General features: G+C 42.5%; 1 protein-coding gene across 2 annotated transcripts in view; it reads right to left on the bottom strand.

Annotated features, from left to right (window-relative positions):
* The window catches only part of LOC137785399 (exostosin-1), a 185,075-nt gene that overhangs the window by 156,776 nt on the left and 12,540 nt on the right, over positions 1 to 15,759 (bottom strand). The window lies entirely within an intron of this gene.

The raw sequence follows: 15,759 nt of genomic DNA, 5'->3' as shown, positions 1-15,759 counted from the left end.
GCAGACGTCTCTCGTGAACAGCACATAAGATTGAACTCCTATATGAATATTTGAAGTGGTGTATTCAGTTTGCAGTGCAAAAGAAAGTGCTTCCCGCTAAAAGTTGGTCACAGTGAAGTCTGTGGATTCATATGTCGAGCCACAGGGACCTGATTTATTTAAATAGCCGTCGCTCTTGAACAACACGTATCTGGAGGGTCCAACACCAGACTTACTGAAGTTTGGACGAGATGATCCGCGAGATGATCGAGGATGCATCCCACTGACTTTGGTGATCCCAACGTTTCATCTCGTGCCATTAACAGGACAACGTTTTCACTTATCACGAATTTAAATACATTCATCACACCATTTTCACCTAGCCCGAACCTAATTTACAACATTTCGTACAGATTCATTGTTCCCAGAGGATGAATTATAATTCCCTTCATGAGGTAGAAATGAGAGGTTTTGATTAAAACGTCTCAGCACCTTCTGGACAGACATTCACGTTCCCCTAAAGAAGACTTCCTTTGACTTCCAGCGCCGTGATCAGGTCAATGTCAATGTTTTCACTTATGCAGCTAAACACTAAATGCATGAGCACAACAATTGTTTTGTGGTCAGAAGAAGCATCTTGATAACTTTGGCGATACCCTGACTCTTCTTCTTCCACCACCGTGAGGTAGATTTTTGTGGTTTTGAGTTAAATGCCTCAATAACTATTGGATGGACTGCCATGCAATGTGGTTCAGACATTATATTACCCTCATGATGAATTTGAGGAACTCTGCTTATCTTTTATTCCATTGAGCACGTATGGATGGAAGTCTTTTATCATTTTGGTTAAATTTAGTTTCCAAGCCTATAACAAAAGCCAAATACTCATCTCATCTCCTCCTCTTGGCTTTGTCGCCATCAAACTAATTACAAAGTGCTCAAGAAAGAAGGAAACAGTAAACTGTTTGGACCGAAATAATATACAAACATGGCAATAAGCATGAAAGCTGTGAGTAAAAATGCGACCATATTTGACACTTCTTTGCATTGAATAAATGTTGTTTTGACTCATAAAACAGTCAAATTAAATTTCCACCGCTTATTTTGCATTTGATGTGTGGCACTGAATATTTCTCTGCTAATTAGAAAAAGTTTGAATCCAATCAAAACAAACAGCTGTGCTGTTACAGTAGTGGGGGTATAAATAGCCCACCTGTGTGGACCATTAAGAACCACCGTATCATAAACTAATGTTGCCTACAGAGGCAAACTGCTCGGATGAAGAAAAAAAAAAACAAACTAAAAACACCACAGACTCTAGCTTCGGGCAAAAAAATATGCTGCTGTCAGAAGGCTGGAACACACAACTGCACCTCTGCTGCAATTTGCACTTGCTGAAATCATCAATTTAAACAGTTACTTCCAGAGCGGGGTTCCTATTAAACATGAATCGCCTCAACCACTTTGAGTATTACGCCTATTTACTGGATCGTCCTCTATCTTTTGTGAAATGCCAGTCTATTGCAGTCAGAAGTCTGTTGCATTTCCTGTCTTCTAAAATAGTCAGTCTCCTGACAGATTAGACACAAACGTTTTGCTAATGCTAACTGGTTTATGATCATTTTAGTCAGCAACCCACCTGAACTTCTCACACAGACTCGCTGCCTTCCTGGAGACCCCGAGAAGCACAATATAAAGTACATTCCAGACGAGGGCCGCATTGGTGATTAGCGAGAAGTGCTGTCTCAGGTGTGAGAAAGTGGCTGAGCTAGTCATGTTAGCATATGCCTTGTAATTTCCTTTACCCAAAGAGCTTACCGTTACTGTTTCTTTTCTCAGCCACATTGTTGTGATGATCCAGCCGTTCTGTAGCAGGGACAATGTTTTTCTTGTTTACATTTTCACCGAGTCTCAGTCTTCTCACGTCTCGTTCGGCCATCGAGACAAAGTCAATTCAGTTCGATGGATTTCAGTCGCGGGGTCGAGGTAGAGCTGTGCCGATCTATTGCCTCAAGTGCAACGCTGGTGGATTGTTTGGGAACAAGCTAATTAGCTTGCAGACTGCCAAGCACCAGTGCCTTATTAGCATCGGCAAAAGAATTTCAACCAATCAGTCGTCTCTAAATCTTGAACGTTAAACAATGCTCATTAAATATGTAAAAGTCCACAAGTAAAAGCAAAAAGAGAATCATTGTACAAGTTCACAGTAACATATAAACATGAATAAAATATGAAGTGAAATAAATGGGAGTGGGGGGTATCGGGCCGGATGCTGAAACTGGTCTAAACCGCAGACCAGTTTCAAAGATAACTTGCACAACAGTGCAGCCACTGTGTTGCACCTCGCAGACGATGATGAGGATTTATTGAAGAATTTGTATTGACGAAACCTTCCGGAAAACTGGTTTATGTATTCCAGCAACATTTTTGAAGCCGTAGAAAAAAAAAGACCCTTTCTCACTTAATTCCACACGCACGTACACACACACACACACGCACTCACACACACACCAACTGAACGCACACTCTTGTCCCTGGACGCTGTTATTAATCACAGGAATGTTCAAATCGCTGTTAAATTGTCCGTGATGCAAAGTAAACCTTGAGGCAGCGACGACGCTAGATTTAAGCTCCGTGCTCTTTACTTATTAGGAAGTGATGTGTGTGTGTGTGTGTGTGTGTGTGTGTGTGTGTGTGTGTGTGTGTGTGAGAGAGAAATGTTTTATTGTCTCTCAGGCTCGTACACAGCGGTTGCTTCCTGGCAGAGCTCTTATTAATTTTACAATATCTGACCTCTTAATGTTGACTATGTTAAGCTCTCTCCAGCTCTCATTCAGTTACTCTTAATCTCTTCTGATCTCTGTCTTCTTCTTCCAGACGGTTTGTGCGGCTCACAATGTTTGGTCCTCCTCAGCGGGTCCTTTTTTGTGACACAGTTAGTACATACAACACGTGGGATATTATTACAGCTGACGTGACCTCTTCTCACTTACTGCTGCTGCTGATTTGCCAGGTGACCTCCATGTTGAACGGCTTGCCTTATCTCTTTTGGAGTCGGGTTTGCGGGGATGACCGCAAACCTGCGCGATTTAAATTATGTGCGTACGCTGCTCATTTCCAAGGCATGAATATATCCTAGAGGAAGCCCTATAGCTACCGTAATATGATCAACAGACGTTCATATTTGCTACATCCGAGACTTGGTGAAAATGAAACGGAAAGACGAGTTTAACACTGCAGGAAAGCCGCATCCGAACATTAGGTCATGTGTTGGGGAGTGTGTGTGCCGTCAGAGTGATCCCTTACGCTCCGTTAATGTTACTCTCGTCCTTGAGTTACGAATGCAAATGACAGCTAGCTCCATTTTCCCCAACGCACAGCTGGAGAGGCCTTTTAGAGCATCGCTCTTCACCTCCTCCGTCGATCCCGAACACACATGCACGCACACACACACACACACACACACATACCCACACACTGTAAGAGTGTGTCAGGCAGTAATGACGAACAACTCGCATGCATTAAAAGTTTCCACCTCTAGCCCTCGCGCTGCAGATGGGCGTCATTTTCACACAGGAAGGCCACAACCTTGACTTGATTTATTTACCTCTTTTCCCCATCTTCTACACATTTAGTGTCTCTTTCCCCATTTTTTCTGTGTGTGTGTCTGTGTGTGTCGCTCCCTGTGTCTCTTAAGGCGTCAGCAAACCCACCTCGCTTTTAGGGTCGTCTAAAAAAAAAAAAAAGTCAGCCTGGCGAGCGGCGAGATGGCTAATCTTTACTCTGACACTGAACAAAACTCTACACCAATCCTGACGGATGATCCTGACCTTGTATTGTCGGGGATAACGTTAAAGTGTGTGTGTGTGTGTGTGAGAGAGAGCATTCGCATAAGCGACCTTTAGCAGTAGCATGACAATGCCATTGATCCTGGCCTGTCGATGCAGACCCATCCAGAGCAGCGTGTCCATCTGTACATGTGGTTGTGTGCACGTGTTTTCTCCGCCGGCTCTTTTCATTACTTTAACAGGAAAGTAGTTGCTGATCTTTGCACTACATCAGGGATTCATATTCACACAGTTTGACACATTCACAGTCGAGTATTAAATTGGCAAAGCTGTTGGAAAGTTTCCTTCCGCTCTTTCTCAGACAGATGCCTCCTGGATTAATCGCCAACGCGATCGCGTTGGGCTACAATGTTGAACATTTGAGCACATATGCATAATTTTTTCCTTTCAGTCGGCTGCAACCCAAATCCAACCAAATTCGTGCCAGAATCCCAGACCAAGAATCTGAAATGGACAGGCTTGTACAAAGCACGTTCTGCATCCGTGCCATTTTAAGATTAGTGATTGGATGTTTCCTGCCCCGAAAGCCCTCAGGAGTCGTAGACGTCCTCGCTTTCTCAACGTTTAGCGTCCATTAGTAAACTAAATGTTTAGTACTCAGCCTGTGCGCAGCGCTGTAATATCTTCTCGGGATGCCGATGTGCTTTGTCAAGTCTGAGAAAGTAGAGTAATGCAGGGGTTGTCAACTTTAAGGCCCAATTCTGATTTTTTATTTTTTTTTATTCATTTCCCAAAGAAATGAGAAACAGAAAGATGTAGGCGTTTACCGGTCATGGAGAGCCTAACAAGAAGAGGCTGTGAAGTTGCATTCGAAGAATACAGAATGGAGAACCTTTGGAGCTTGACCCGTGCCGGGCCCACTTCTTCTTTTTTTTGTATGCGTCCCTCACGTGTCTCCCCATAAAAGTGAGGACACCAAATCACCAGAGTACTCGATGAAAGAACCAGATTTCTTCTCGTGACAGTCACCTCACATAGTTTGTACAGAAAATGATTGTCAATTTTGCTTTGAGACAGACCAAAAAGCCTCCCCGCATTTCCCTCCATAATGAAGTGGCCCCTGGTCGTCTCCTGGCAGCGGCTCTGCAGCATTCGCCCAGTGTGTGAAAACACAGATACAAGGCAAAAACCCAACTTCAGGCTGTTTGTGCTGTACGAGTGTGCGCATGTAAATACGATCCCACTGCTGACACCGACACTTTCCACTTTACATTTTGTGCCTCCGCACTACCCTGCAGCACACACGTTTTCTTTTTTTTTTTCTTACAAATGTTAAGCTGCTAAACTTCGATATCTGTGAAACCACAGGGTCAGACTATGTACATGCAGCGAGTATCAGCGTAGGAGGAGTAGCAGAGGAATCCTTTAAAATGTATCCACTGAATTTTTTGAGTGAGACTGCACCCCATCTGATTTCCTGGGACACACTGGAGGATATTTGGGATGATGTAAACATATTTGGACATTCGGGAAACCATGATCTGAAGCACAGTCGGCACCGATGCTCATCCATCTGGTAGCGAAAGGTTTTCAGATTCAATCACGACCAAAGAGATGGAGTCAAATAAAAACTGAGCCGAGCCGATCATATATAGAAACGAGTGATATTTATAACCCGGTTGTAGACTGCTGTGAGTGTGTGACAGGTCACTGAGTCGACACGAAGGCTAAAAAAAAACTTCTCCAGTGCACACGGCGTTCGTTTCAAAGTGTTTTGTCATCCTGCTTATTTTATCCCCCTGAAAATAATGTTCTAATACGAGCCGTGTTTGCAGGATGTGTGTGCATAACACACAGTTTTCAGCATGTAAAGCTAAGTTAAACCCTGAGGTTTATGTAACACCAGCCAGGTTGTATTTTAGGAAAATTAGCTGGGAAAAAAACAAAACACAGAAAGTTTCTTATTTTATTTTTAACGGAAAAAAATCAAATACACTACTTAATGTGGCAGTACCGCCCAAAATGAGACTTCACTCTGTGAAAGTCACGGTGAAACGGAAGTTGGAGCGTCTGTAGCTTCTGTCGCGGTTTCAAATGTTTGATGGGGCAACCGGCACTCGGGGGCGTTAACAGAAAAAATAATCCAGCGCTAACGCCGGTAATCTCGAACCGCAATCACCACTTGTGGCTCTGAGTAGCTAATAAGGAGAGACAGGAAGAGATTATTGTTGGATATCAGTGGGTAAAAGGCGGCTAAGGCGAGGATTTCTCCGCCGGCTCCGCGCCACTGCAGCTCACGCAGAACGACCGACGGTCCTCACATTTTGAGTTGAACGCCCCTCAGAACTGTAGACGGGCTTCTTGTCCTGCCGATCCCCAAGAAGCAAATATCCCGCCTGCAGCTCTACGCGCGGCCTTCTGCGGTTCTTTGTTTCGGTCCTCGGCGCCATCTGGTTGAGCCCTGATGGCGCTCCCCGGCCCCCCTGTGGAGATCTGTGGACAGCAGCTCCCAGCACACACACGCTGATTGTACACTACGTATCCGCTCGCGGCCAAATGGCAGAGAGCCGAGGTAAACAAGTGTCTGTTGAAGAGATGTAAACAAGTCAGGCAATTTCCTGAGGAGTCGGTGACGGACTTATTTTTGTTTCCACAAAAAGAAAGAACAATGGGCGCTTTTGGAGCTTGTGCTGCTAGCCTCTTGGATTGGAAGCCAGTTGGTAACGCTAAGCTAATCTAGCACTTTGCTAGTCTCCTCAATGTTACCTACTCACGCTTTAAGTACGCTTTTGAGGTGTGTGTACTGTGCTTGGGTATTTTCATTTTATGCTACTTCATACTTGTATGCTACTCCACGGACATTCAGAGGAAGATTTGGAACTTTTTACACCACTACATTAATGAGACAACTTGAAATCTGATGTGTTCATAGAGATGAAAGAAATAAGACCGTATTGATCCACTGGTGAAATTCACAAGCAAACAGCCTGTAGATCATATAATAAAATAAGCGCCACCTTTGCTAGATGCGTATGTGTATCATGCATCAAAAATCATCATCCAATAATATAATATACATAATTATTATTGCTGTATCATTGTTTATTTCACCGCCACTGCAGCACTAAATGCATGTGGCGTACATTATCATGGTTTAAGTAATACATACACTCAGCCATGTGGTAGAGAACAAGGCTGGTCTTTCCTCTACAGGGAATTGGACACAATCATTTTCTATCTTTCTTTCTCCCTTTTTTTTGTCTACGACCATCGCGGTGAGCAACGAAATGTTTGAGCTGGATGGGCGTCACTGGAGAAAAGTCACACATCTGATAATAATAGATCATCTGTTTTTCATGGCAGACATGTAGCCTTGACATAGAAGAGAAAACACAAGTAAAGCTAATTAACGACGGCTCAGCATCCAAGCAAGCGAAGCCAGTGAGCCTGCATACACGACACCAGTACGGCTCTCAATGGTATGCCTGCACCTGTTCCCTCCTGCTATCACATGCCAAAATGTCCGCTGTGAAAAAGACATTGCACTCAATAGTTTTAAGACTCATGAAGAAAACTGTTACAGCTAATGAAATAATATGAATTACAGTAATAATACTTTGTATTACGATGTATAAATATATGTGAAGTATCCATGCTGTTTGGGTAGAGAGTAAAAAATTAAAAAGACCAATGAGTGTGTGACAGTGCAGATGTGACAGGAGGGAGAGGAACACACACACACACACACACACACACACACACACCAGTTAGAAGGAAAAGTAGGAGGTAATAAGAATGGAGATTAGACTTTCGATTAAACTGCTTTCTTATTCTCCAGCCCTCCAACAGCTTTGACACGGTGTGCCTGAAAAGCAGCCGTGGCCAATTCGCCTTCAGCGTTTACAAACGGAGACGACTTTGAACGCTAACTTCTGAGAGTGTGTCTGAGTTTCCAATCGGCAGCCGTAGCGCACAAAGGGGAATGTGCCATGGCTTTTGCAGAGGAGGGGAAATTGCATTAGCGTGCGTGTGTGTGTGTGTGTGTGTGTGTGTGTGTATGTAGGTGCATGTGTGTGTGTGTCTGTGTGTGTGTGTGTGTATGTCTGTGTGTGTGTGCGTGCTCATGCATATGCATATGGAACAAATACATGCCAACATGAAATAAACAAAATAACAAGGAAGCTGTCAATAGATGGCAGTCGGGGTCACGGGAGACGGTGGTGATGGGATGTGTTGTGTACGTGCTCAGACACACACACACACACACACACACACACACACACACACAAAGCAGTGCACGACTGAAAACAGAAGTTAGTTGGGAGACAAGCTGCTGTCATCACATCACAGACATGCGAGGCTCCGGGTGCGGGGAGAAGACGGAGATTCACACGTTGGCTTTCATAACAAACGGCAGAATTTTACCGCGAAGGCTGCCGCAAGTTTTCACCGACATGTTTCCACCTCAAGATTTGTGAAGAAAGGATTTGGGTGGCTTCTGGTTAACTTTCCGTTCTTGGCAGAAGACGGGAGCAGCCTGTGGCAAACTGCATTATGGCTGGTTTACTGCTGATCTAGTTTTTCCTCTGAATTTAAATTTCTTTTAAAAACCGTTTTTGCAGTAACAAAAGGCATGAGGAAGTTATGATTTATCATCTCTTCAAAATGGCTGGTTTGGGCATTCAAGACAATGTAAGGTGTGGGCAGGGCAGAGAAGATTGTTAGGAATATTAGAAAATGTGCTAATTTACATCCATAAACTCGGCCCATCATAGCCGAGGTAGTAGGTTAGTCATTTCTAATGCTGCATTGAGAATTTGTAGCGCAAGTTTTTTTGCATGCAAAGTCAATGCACAGACGCAAATTTCCGCCCGGCAGTTGAAATATTTCAACTCGGGCTAAAAATGTGCATGACCCTGAGTTGCGAAAGCTACGGCTACGAATGATATTATGATCCCAGACACGAAGGCGTTCGATGTTTCCGACGTTTATTGGACTTCCACAACACGTACAAAGCAGAACTAGTGGTGATTGCAATGCTGCGTGGCGGAAATAGTGACGTTTTTTTGGAGAAAAGCCACGGAGAGAAAAAAGTAAAAAAAAAGCGAATAATGCAAATTAACCACTTTTTTTTGGAAAAATAAATCTTGTATTGTATTTGGGAGCATAAAAAGTGGGTCGACCGAGACCAGGCCCACTGGAAGGTGCGTCTCTCAGAGCTAAACCTTCATTATTGTGATCACAAGGGAAAGTGTACGCTCGTCTGCTGGCCTGCTCTGGATTACACAGATTACACAGAGCAGTCATTAGAAGGAATTAGCTGGAAGCGATCTGATCAATTGAACACCGTCTCCATGTCCTCTGTACTTAGTAATTATCCTTTTAGTGGAACCTTCCTGTGAATTTACAATTAAATATCACTTGCTTTTCAGGAAATTGATGGACAGCTTGTCCTGATCAGAGCACTTCATCTTCAATCATACGCAGATTTATGTCAATTGTTATCATTTTAGTATTGAAACGCACTTATAGTCTTTACACATAACTAAGACTAGCAGGTACAGGGATTTAGTTAGATTTAGTTCAGTGTTAACAGGAAGACTTTTGTTCCCCATCAACCAATCGATTGGTTCAAGAGTAGAATTTCAGTCGATCAAGATTTTTTTAATTATTGCAGGGAAACAAACTCAGGGTTTCATAACTGCACTCTCACATTGCTGCTTCAGCCCTACTGGGTGTGACCATTTTGTTGATTTTCTTATTTTTTTTAAATAAAGGACATTGGGTATTCAACATTTAGCTTCTGAAGTGGAAAAGCACACTTCATAAAATGCAAATATCCGTCCATATATTCTTATAGAAACGGCAACACAATGTCCACAAAACCCTGCGAATCCTTTGAACACAAAGACACGGACACAGCCACGCCTGTGGCTACAGAGAAAGATATGCACGCATTTGTTTTCATTCTGAAGCAGACCTTTGCCAAGGCCGTTTCCATAAGTAAAAAAACGGTAATAATGATAATAATATGGACGGCTGAATAATCCAATACCATCCAGTATGATGATCCTGAAATACATGCACCGTTATGTTAGTGAAGCCTATAGCATTTAAATGTTTCAGACTTTCAGAGACTCAATTATACATATATTCATACAAAAAAAATACAGACGAGCAGATGCAGTGACACACAGGGCCTCTCTGATGCTCATTAGTCTCATGTATATGTTGTATTTGTCAGTCGTGCCTCAGTGAGCTGTGGACGTCTGAAACATTCTTGATTTTTTTGCCGTTGCAAAATATCAAAAGGTCAAAAGTCGTCCCTCTCTCTGTGAAAGTTTCTTTTCCGCACAATAAGATGGCCGACAAGTTTAGTTACAGAACTTCAGTTCCAGAAGAGGCCACACACACACACACACACACACACACACACACACACACACACACACACACTGTGCTGCAGCTGTTTGACAAGGTGTCAAACAGCTGCAGCACAGTGTGTGTGTGTGTGTGTGTGTGTTTGTGTGTGTGTGTGACGTGTGCCACAGTCAGCAGGAACAACATATGGCTCCATTAGAAAATAACACAAGTCAATTACTGGAGCAGGTTTGATCCGCCAATACACAGGAATACTTTGCCTTTTCGAGTCCGTGTGCAGGCCGGATCGAGCAAAACTCAAAGCGCGTTGCACAAAAGAATGCAAATACATTGACGTTGGTCTTGTTTCTCTGATTGAAAATGAATTGATTCTGAATAAAACCATACGTTTTGTTTCTCTCGCAGTGTTCTTTATTTTCAATGAACTTGTTAGACGTGTTTTTATAAATGTCACAATCGACGGCTCGGTGAGCCAGAAGCCTGGAGTTAGCTCATCGGAGTCCAATATACTCCTTATTTTCTGACTAACTTTTCTAACAATGTCAATTTCCGTTCAGCAATTTATACTTTCAATGAGGACTCCATGTGTCAAGAAGCTTGTGAAATACAAGGTGTGCTACATTTAGTAGATCAGATTCAGTAAAATCAACATGGCATCATCATCTTTTGGTTCCATTTGTGTTTGTTTTTTTACAAAGTTTACCGGTGCTTAACTTATCCCACTTCACATTTTTTTTTCCCGGTCGTAACTTCCAGAATGCAGCCGAGTTACTGAGATAAAGTATCGACGCGTTGGTATTTTAGTATTTACAGAAATCGAACGACGAAGTGAAATCCGTGTGACGACGTGAAAGGAGCTCTTTCAGTGCATCGGCTATCTGTCTGGCCCACAAACGCGTGCGGCAGCTCCACTCTCATCGCTCTCATGCTGGTGTTTTCAGACGAAGGAGGCAGCTGTTTTCGCTGAAAAAGCTCTAAACCTGCACACCACCTGCTCAGCAATAAACAGCAGAGCGACAGCGTTAAGGACTGCAGCTAAAGACGCTGATATTTCCCTGAGGACGAGGCGGAGACCGAAAACAGAGCTAAGGAAAGATGGAATATTGGACTTAAATGCATTTGGATGAAAAGGATGCTCCGAACCTGCTGGTTATGTAAATAATCAATGTCTTTACCTTGTCTTTACTTTAAAGGTCAAAGCTGTGCTCACAACGTGTTCCCGCGGCCAAGCAGCAAAAAGAAAAGTAAACACTTTGGATTGTGGCCCAAAAGAAAGCAGGATGTCCATATGAATCATTCCTTTGCGTTGAATATGACAAAATGATACATGAATTTGCTTTTTTGATCGATGACTTTTCTCTTGTTGTATGCCATAAGGGCTGCAGGGTTAGTGGGTCTGAGCTTCACATGTGTGACTGTTCGCAGCCGGCGCTCAAAACACTCTGAATCTTCTCACGGGAAGAAACATGAACGATGCTAAATAAATAAATCAGTCGCAAACTGGGCTACTGGAGAATCAACACTAATAGGCAAAAATCTATTATGAATAATGTAGACAAAAGGAAGTGCAGCTCAACGCAACACAACCGGTTTACTAAACAAATACACACTTATACTTTTATCACAGACACAAGAGCAGACAGGCGTCTTACAAGTCGGCTGTCAGGAGTCAAAGGGCCTCGTACCATTTTCACCACCAACCCCGAGGCTATTTCTGCTATGTGTGTGTGTGTGTGTGTGTGTGTGTGTGTGTGTGTGTGTGTGTGGCTCTCGCCTCAGGCACATCAAACTCTCAGCATGTAAGGATGAACTAACACGCATCATGCAGACACACACACACACACACACACACACAGACACACACACACACACAGACACACCACCATCGTGGCCCTAGTTTGGTTTAATCCCAACCTTGAAATGACCGGCTCTCAATACCGCTGTCACGCTACGAGACCGACACCAGACCTCACTGTGACGGAGAGAGAGAGAGAGAGAGAGAGAGAGAGAGAGAGAGAGAGAGAGAGAAAGAGAGAGAGAGAGAGAGAGAGAGAGAGAGAGAGAGAGAGAGAGAGAAGGAGAGAGAGAGAGAGAGAGAGAGAGAGAGAGAGAGAGAGAGAGGATGAGGAAATAATAATAGCAAATGAGCGATAAGTAAATGGAGATTAGAATGTAAGAACAGAAGGAAGCAGGAATAACGAGAAGGAAAGGATAGAAGGGAGGAAAGGTTTGGAAGAGTGATGGGCAAAAAAGAAAAAGAGGTGAGTAGAAGAAATAAAAGGAGAGGCAGAAAGGGGAGCCGGAGGAGAGGAAATGAACAGATAGAGGTGGTGAGATAACAACTGGAGGAAAAGAAGAATGGTGAAAAGAAAAGAAAGAACAGGAAAGGTAAAGAGGAGGAAAGGAGAGAACAGAAGGAAAAGAAGGTGAGGAAGAGGAAATCGAAAGAAGTGGGGGAAATAAGAAGAGGACAAGAGGAACACAAATTATGAAAGGAAAGAATTAGAAAGGAAAGAATGAAAAGGAGGAAAGATGTCTGAGTGAGGAGATGAGGAAAGGAGAAAAAAGGTAGGGAAATGAGAAGAAAGCATAAATAAATGTTAAGGAAATAGGGTGATTGGGAGAAGGATGAAGGAGAGGAGAAACAAGGAGATGAAAGAAGATGTTAAGTAAATAAAAGATAGGAGGGAAACGAGAAGAGAAAATGAGGAATGGTAAAAGATGAAGAGGAAAGAAAGAGGGAAATTAGGTAAAATGAGGAAAGATGATGATTCAATATAAGGAGAAGAGGAATGAGGAGACAAGAACAGAAAATGAAATGAAAGGAAAAGGAAACAAGGGAAGAAGGGGGATGAGGACAAGGGAGTGTGTACACATTCCTCTTCTTGTTCTTAGGACATAAGGAGACGGAGATGAAGAGGAAAAGGTGGACAAGGAGACAAAACAAGAAGAGATAAAGAGGAATTACAAAGGGAAAGTAAATTAAAGGGATAGAACTGATGCGAGGTAAAAAGGAGACAGACCTGAAAAGAAAAGGAAACAAGGAGAGGAAACAGGAGCAGAGGACAGGACTAAGTATGAGGGTAGGGAAACAGGGGCAAAAAAGGATAAAAAGAAAGGAAACTTAATAAAAGGAGAGAGAGAGAAAGAGATTGAAGTAAGGAAGTGAGGAAGTAAGGAAGTACAGAAGCAGCAGACTTGTTGCATGATAAGCTGCAGAGCTCCAGCTCTGTATCTGACCACAGAGAAAGAAACCGATAAGAGTTCATCTATTCTGATCATATTCACACACACACACACACACACACACACGCACACACGCACACACTAAAAAGACACTCCAAGCCTGACTTCCAGTGTGAGTCACGTGTTGAATGAAAGGACATTTTGTCCGTTGACATTTCTTCTCGCTTCAGCTTCACGGCGATGCAGAAAGGAGCCGACACAGCGTAATGGAGTCGCCACGTGGCATCTTGTTACAGACACACAAAGGCATCGGCGCTTGGCGTCTCCAGCTCTCCGGACCGTGCCGGCCCGGTTCCCCCCACCGCCACTGGACCGGCACACTGCAGGAGTCCAGAGGACAAGAGGAGCCGGAAGGGTTTCAAGAGCAATATCACATTTTCATAATGAGAGCCAATGAGCTGTAAATCCCCGCTGACAGCGTTATGGAGCGAGAAGAGCTTATGGCGGCGATACTGGAACTATTAAAACAGCCCCCCCCTCCCTCCGGCACACGGCGCTGCGTGTGTGTGTTTGTAAACATAGTGTATATTTACATGTGTACGTGTGTGTTTGTCAGCATTAAGCAGAAACGGCTGCATGTGGAGCTTCTGCTGAACTCCCATCGTGATGCTTACATTGGTTTACAAGCGCCCTTTTTTAATTAAGCTCATCCCACTTTACCATTGTGTGTGTGTGTGTGTGTGTGTGTGCGCGTGTGTGTGAAAAATATGGACAAAGCAGCTGGTTTGTTTATAGGACAATAAATCTTGTATTGTTTTTGTTTTTGTTTTATTGTTAATCCAGTGTTTTTTTATGGATGAATACTTTATTGCCAGATAAAGAATCTACTTATTGTAGAAAAACTGCCGTAAAAACAGATCTGGGATGCTGGAAAATTATGCAAAAAAATGTTATACCTACATATTTCTGTTATCATCTTGAAAAAGTAATTTTTTCAAACACAACAATTTTATTTAAATATATATATATATATATATATATATATATATATATAAATATATATATATAAATATACATATATATGTATATATATATATATATATATATATGTATATATATATACATATATATATGTATATATATATATATATATATATATATGTATATATATATACATATATATATATATATATATATATATATATATATATATATATATATTTAAATAAAAGAGATAAATAGACAAAGACAGCCAATTTAAAAAAGGCCAAAAGTTCAGGCAAATATGTTTTTTAACATAATTAACAGATTCTCTCTTAACTAAAATACAATGTTTTATAATTTCCCGATCATTTGATTTACTTGAATGTATCAGATTGATTTCTATATGTATAATTTAGATTTAGAGATCTGAAACATTTTAATAAACTATAGAGTATTCGGAAAAAGAGAGTAAAGTCCACTGAATGATTTCTGTATTAACAAAAACATTTCTAACAATAATACTATAGAAATGAATTTAGCAGAGTCTGGTTAGTCTGGTTAGACGAGCAGAATAAATCTAGCCGCCAAAAACTAATTAATTACAAAGAGACTCTCAACTCTCACTGGTTACAACTGCAGGAGGAAGGTTGTGTGTCTGTGTGTGTGCGCATGCAATACATCTACTCATCATAGATTTATTTTCCAAGCCTGTGGAAGGCGCTGCATCGACTTACATTGATCCTCCAGGCTCGCCCTGACCTTAAAGATAACCAACTCGTGCTTCACATCCGAACGTAAGCGGACTTTGACCTCACGTTGTAGTTTTCCTGAGTGCGACTGCAGTGAAAAAAACACACAACACGGCAACGTGACCAAAACAAGAGATCTCGCTGTGGTTTCACGTCACTTCATCACCTCACATCACAAATACGATCCTTGTCACTGATATTCAAATCGTGGGAGTGTCTTAAAAATTGCATTCTTCCTCCTGTCCAGCAGAGGGCGACTCCTCCGGTTGCAAAAAGAAGTCCGTGTGAAAATGACCCTTCTTCTCTCTCGATTTATCCCCCACACATCGTCAAAATGTGCTCTCAATCGCTAGTTTCAAGTCTTCTTCGATACAGCATGATGCCAATTTAGTACATTATTGTTTCATTTAGAGAGAAAATAGACCATAAAGCGCAGTAAGCTTTAGGGCGGGCTTACCGTGATTGACGGGTCCCTGGTGCTACCAGAGCCGTAACTTCTCTTCGCTGGTTGCAAGACGGCGACGGCCGTAATCTAAGATGGCGACAGACAATTCTTCGAACTCAAGGCTTCGCAACGGCAGGTCACAAAAAAAACGATGGGTGACGTCACCATGACCACGCCCACTTCTCATGTGCGGCCCACGGTTACGTAATACACAGCAAATAGGCAAAGCCGACAAAACATCTTCCAG

The sequence above is a fragment of the Clinocottus analis genome, unplaced genomic scaffold, assembly GCF_023055335.1.
Source record: "Clinocottus analis isolate CAN_PGR_092001 unplaced genomic scaffold, fCliAna1.0.p SCAF_15, whole genome shotgun sequence".
Lineage (NCBI taxonomy): Eukaryota > Metazoa > Chordata > Actinopteri > Perciformes > Cottidae > Clinocottus > Clinocottus analis.
This window is presented reverse-complemented; position numbering and strand designations above follow the sequence as displayed.